At 36.3% G+C, this 6,178-nt stretch overlaps 1 non-coding gene across 1 annotated transcript; it reads left to right on the top strand.

Annotated features, from left to right (window-relative positions):
- The first annotated feature begins 3,107 nt into the window (after nt 1–3,107).
- On the top strand, nt 3,108–3,181 carry trnai-aau (transfer RNA isoleucine (anticodon AAU)). The gene has a single exon. It is a non-coding gene; the product is annotated as a tRNA-Ile (tRNA).
- The last annotated feature ends 2,997 nt before the right edge of the window (nt 3,182–6,178 follow it).

Raw genomic sequence — 6,178 nt, 5'->3', positions numbered from 1 at the left:
CTAGTCTAGTCAGGGCCAGCAGTTGAACCAACCACTCCTTCAAAGACAAGCCCACAGGCTGCACCCCGACCCTCAGGTTACATCACCTAATACGTATGTCAAGGTGGACAAGTTCCAATGTCCCAGACAGCAGGGGTTCAGTACAGTATGTGAAGTTTCTCTGTTGTTTTGACACATACGATTTACGACACTACATATATTTATATAAATATATACATAAATATATATATAATAAATATATAGATACATATATATAAAGTTACATTTTAAAATGTATCAAAGCCTGGATTAAATGCCCACAAAACTTAGAACATTAAGAATACTGTAGTAGTACTTTTTGTTTTGCAGTAAATACATTTGCTTCACCTGGTACTCAGTCTTAGATCACAAGTCGTCGGTGTAAGAACTGACAATGAGGACGAGTTATGATTGAACTTTTAATAAAAAAAAACATATAATGATTGAACTTTTAATAAAAAAAAACAAATAACATATGCAATTACATATATGTATATATTTATATATATATGTTGTTCCGTAGAACACCCCACATACTGTACTGTCCTGTGGTCCTCTTTGCTGAGCAGAACGTTGAGAAGTGTTTTTCATGTTTCATCTGTTGAAACCCTGGGATTTGCCGTTTAGAGAATGTGTTTTTCACCGACAGATGTTGCCTGCAGCTCGGGACAGATCGTTTTTTGAATGCTTTTATCGTTCATCTTCTTTTAGAAAATGATTTACTAAAGACCTGAAACTAGTGATTGCGACTATTAACTCCCCAGGAAAAAGAAGTTTTAGCGACTCAGTAAATCAAGCAATAGTTGGGTTTTGGTTTTTTTTTTTGTCTTAAACTAACGTCGTGCTGTGGCACAATTTGAAATCCACGGCCGTTGTCAGGGAGTACTGGAAGTTGTGAGGTGTTCAGTGTCGTCAGTACACATTGCTGGTTTATCGCTGTTTGACTTATATTAACCGTGTGTAAAACTAATAACTCAGGATAGTGTAAAAAAAAACAAAACTAAAGAGAATCAAATTTCTATTCATAAATGGCTTAAACGACTCTGAACTAAGTTTATATTGCTACAGAGTATTTTTGTCAATACATTTTGTCCAGCTTCTTTAAGAGGCGATGAAGAAGCTTTTAAACAGCTTTTTACAAAGGGAACATTTTTGAATTTCTCTTTATATCTATCTAGAAATATATATATATATACATATATAAATATAAATATTTATATATGTATAAATATATATATAAATATATACATATATTTACGTATATGTACAAATACGGATTCTTGGGAATATATATAGACATATATATATATATATGTGTGTCTGTATATATTTCCAAAAATCCGATCTTCCCCTATTCAACACGTGTGTGTACATGTAGTACACACACGTGTTAATGTGTCACCATTAACCTTTATAATGTTAATGTCTCATTGAGCAGAAGAACAGGAATAGCGTATTATGGGACAGAGCGATTGGGTAGAATGAAGCTCAGGCTTTTATCCTATTTGCTTACAGCCTCCTACTGTGGTGGAAGTGGATCGATTTCCTTCTGGTTCCGCAACACCAGACAATGACACAGTGGGGGCAAAAGGGGTGGGTGGGGGGATATGAAAGAACAAATATATATTTTCTGTCTTTTTATAGTACTTATTTCCCTAAGATGGCGTTTGATCTTACACTTAGCCCAGTGGTGCTAAAGTTCAACACGTTAGGGAGTCGGGAAAACAGCAGCGCTAAGAGATTTGACCATTGTTTGACCACAGACGCGGGACTGTTTCAGAATCAGTGGCATCTACCGATCTGAGACGGTTGTCCGTGAACACAGCAGTTTTAATATGAATGGGGTTTTAAACCCCTTAATCTAAGTAATTACACAAGAGGGATTGTTTTGCGAGCAGATCCTTCCCCTTATATTATTACTCTCCAACATATAGTGCTTGTTTATTATTCCTGTCTATTGTTTCCACTGTAATCGTTATTAGATGTAGTAAATGGATTTTTATTTTGTTTTGTTTTTGCTTTGAACTGATCCTGTTAGATTTCTTGTATAAAACTCAACTCTCTATTTTTCTCTGACTATGAAAAATGTTGTCGTGATGCTTTTTATTTTTGTTCGATGTGGATGGTCTATGAATAAAATATACCTTGTGGTGAATTTTGAGTCTTTTTGTGAAAATAAGTCGTTAGTTTTTCTCATTGGTGTCCTGCACCACAATCATGTACTTGTAAGCCACTCCTACCTGTTCAGATCCATAACAAAACAGTGCAGCCTTATGGAGTACTTGTAAAGAAATGTGTTTCTTTGGATTAGCATCAACCACTGTTACGTTCTGATAAGCCGACTGACGTTTACACTTCTGTCGCTACTTTTGTTTTATAGTTTAAACAACAAAAGAATTTCCTAAGAATTATAATTTGTTAACTGCGAGGTATGTTTTTCATACCTGTCTATTATAGTACCATTACATTAATCAAAGCTGATTGGAGGCCCTGTCCCGCAGACTCCCAGTCTTGTTGCTGACTGTAGGCCGTGGTTTTGTTAATGTGTGGTAAATAATTTGATGCCGCTCTCAGAATCAGACATATATAATTACAGAATAAACACTCTCCTGTTTCTCTCAATAACTGTAATGCAAACAAATTCCCGTAACACAGACGACACTCTCAATTTGAATGTCAGCTCTGCAGCCTGTGTGGTAAGGATGACTCATCAGTTAGCTAACTACCTTGACAAACCACATCAAAGCGCCGACCAATCCACTTAGGAAATTGATAGCATTTTTCTCCGGATTTGTTTTTCATCTCGCATTTGTTTACATTACCACAGTATATTTTAAATAAAACTATGTCTCTATGTCTTTGCACAAATAAACAATGGTGTGGTTTTTTGGAATTAATTATCAGATTAATATGTAGTATTTTGATTCGTATCTGGAGTCTAATTAGAAGAAGGATTTTTATTAGAAAATGTTATGAATATTTTGGCTGTTTTTTTCTCAATCTGTCACAGCATCTGTCTTTTTCTTTTTATCAAGTAATAGGACGTGTAATTCTTTTTCTTTTTATCAAGTAATAGGACGTGAAAATAGGGCCGGTTAGCTCAGTTGGTTAGAGCGTGGTGCTAATAACGCCAAGGTCGCGGGTTCGATCCCCGTACGGGCCATAGTTCTTTACTTACTTTTCCGAAATGTACTCCACAGGGATTGCTGAAGTTTTATCTAAACGTCTAAGCTGATTCGTCGTAATGACAATTTCTTTTACAATCATATTAATGGAAAATGTATAAAAACATAAATTAATTTAATTCCGACTGTGACCTATGTGGTCTGTGTATACAAAGACCGACTGAGATCTTTGGTCACTTTTTAAGTTCAAGTTCACACAATATTCCACAATACCTGGTTGTTGACAGATGACAACTTACTCAGAACTTACTGTTGTGTATCAACAATAGTTTTTTACCCCAATGCTGCCATCTGGCGTCCAAAAAGTATAGTATACTAAAAACCTTGGGACAACCGTGTAAATATATTCATATTTACTGTAGCCAGAAATAGCTTTCAAGGACTACGAAGCTTTATCAGGGTTCGTTTAAAGTAAATAACAAGTTACAAAGTTATAAAAAGACGTTTTAAATGACATACAAAAACTGCAAATCAGAATATTTATTATAGCGTATCTTTGTTGTAAACATCTTAACTGTTTGATTCGCAATCATTTAGATGTTTCTTAAACTTCCTGTTTGAATCCAGAGGTCAAACCATGGATCCGATTAATACCTGTCCGTTTGCAGACGAGTTTGTTGTGAAACGGCGTGAAGTAATGCAAACAGTACCACGCCACACCTGCGGGGACAGACGTGAGCCCCACAGGTGCTTGTCTCTGCTGTTCCTGTCAGACTCCAGGTACCAAATAAGGTCAGGTGAACTGCAGTCTCGGCTGCTATTGTTGCAACTTCTTTTAAACTACGGCACAAAAACTGGAACTTTTCAAACAAAGCGCTGAACCCGAAAATGACGTCATTGAATTTAAAGTGAAAAAAAGGAAAAAAAACCCAAGAGGAACGTCCAGTGGAGAGGAAACGGAACATCGGTTTACTTCAAAAAACAAAGGTAGGGCCATGAACGGTTTTTAATTTTCATAAACGTAATGAGGCAAAAAAAGTATTAAAAAGTAATTTTAAAAAACACTTAAATTTTGAATGGAATACCCTTTACTTTTACACGTTATTGGTTTGTAAACAGTCGCTATTGAAACGGATTAACACAAGATTTAATTAATGAAGAATTAGGAACAAATTAAAAAGTCAAAATAGTGAATATTTCATTCAGTCACTTTTTGTATTCAATCTCTTTATTGCACGGATATGACTTTGTAAGGTTGATTTTTTTTCTTTTAAATGTATTACTTTATTTTTTAAATTGAAAATTAAAAAGATATATATATATATTATAAAACATTGCATTTATCATTTAGGTTTCTCTTTCATGAAAATATTAGCGAGGTACAGATTGCATTTTTTTATGGCCAGTTCTGATTTTAGACTTTGTGGTACGCGTGACCTTCCGACACTGATTCTGCCGTTCCTAATTTCCTACAGTTGACAGCATATATGAAAATTAAAGTGTTGACTTTACAGAAAAATAACATTAATAGGCAACAAAAAACATCTGAAGTTGATTTTATTTTTGTATAGCAACTTGCTTTGTTTGTACAATAATTACAGAATTAAACTAAAGTCAGGGGCAAATATTTCTTGACTGAGCGATTTTTGACCAATAGATAGTTATCTAAGTACTAAGTCAACCAAATGTTAGCTACAGCTTGCGAGCGTGAGCGTTCTCTCTGAGCGATTTTTGACCAATAGATAGTTAGCTAAGTACTAAGTCAACCAATTGTTCTCCGACCAGCAGGTGTTGACCAGCAGGTCATGCTGAAAAACAGCTGATTCCGATCGGTGGTCGGTCGATCGGTGCATCTCTAGATAATGTATACACTACAGAAGGAAAGAATTAGGATTCAGAGAATGCACAAATATTGATTGAGTCTAGTACAACAGACTTGAACGTCTCACTCGTCAGTGGAGCCACATGATCAGAGTTGATGGAGATTGAATGGACGCAGCAGGCAGACAGGTTGTGTTGACGTAGACTCAACATGAGTGGATGAAAAGATGAAGCGCCGTCTACAGTGAAGGTCAGTCTGAAGCAGGTGTCCACAGCCACAGCGTCTGTTGGTGAACAGATCCATCTCTGCAAAGGTCAACATTTGTATCCCCTCACTCCGTCTCTATTCATCTTTTAAGCTCTCAGTCTTTTTTGTCTTTTTTTTTTTCAGTAGCTTTTTTTTCTCTTCTTTCTGCTTACTTCTCTGACTGGAGTTATTTTCCTGAGGGCAAGAAATGACAGCACCCTGCCGGTGGACAGTAGCAGCAGGTTCCAGGCCTGGCTGTGCATCCAGAGTTAGACGACTGGCAGCAGCGACTACTATAGACTGCTGCTGGACCAGTGCCAGTATACGATACACACACATGTACACACACATACACAAGTATGTACACATCATTGGCCAGTGTGGATGCCAACGTTCATCCTCTCCTGTCAGCTGTCGTGGTCTCACCACCGAGGAGAGATTTTGTTCAGACCACATTTCTTGGCACATATTTAGGAATGGGATGTAGACGTTGTAGTGCAAATGGAGTGTTAGTAGACAGGTAAATCTAATTTATCTTGATTAGTTCGAATTTATAGGAGATAAATCAACATTTCTAAATGTGACAAAAACCTGTGTTTATTTGTAATTTTCATTTAAGTCATTGAATTATTAAAATGAAAAAAAAGAAGCATAAACACATGGAAAAGTATAAAAAATGATATCTGCTGCAACAGGTACAGAGTATGTGGGAATAGAACCCAGGACAACCTGGTTTGCTTTCAAAGCAGGCATGCTAACCGCTACCACACGCTAATTACTGTCTGTTTCAGACATTAAAAATGATCATTTCACTAAGGTTACCTTTGATGTTGAGTAACTACAGAGTCTTGTTAATAACTCCTGAGGCTTCACTTCACCAACGATGCTCTTTGTTTCTTTACATAATAATTGTAAGCTGATCAGTGAGGGGCACATTTGTTCTACTACAAATACAAACACAAATGTT

This window comes from Cynoglossus semilaevis, chromosome 5 (assembly GCF_000523025.1).
Source record: "Cynoglossus semilaevis isolate Cse_v1.0 chromosome 5, Cse_v1.0, whole genome shotgun sequence".
In the NCBI taxonomy this organism is placed as follows: Eukaryota; Metazoa; Chordata; class Actinopteri; order Pleuronectiformes; family Cynoglossidae; genus Cynoglossus; species Cynoglossus semilaevis.
Note: the sequence above shows the minus strand (reverse complement) of the source record. Positions and strands in the feature narration are given on the sequence as shown.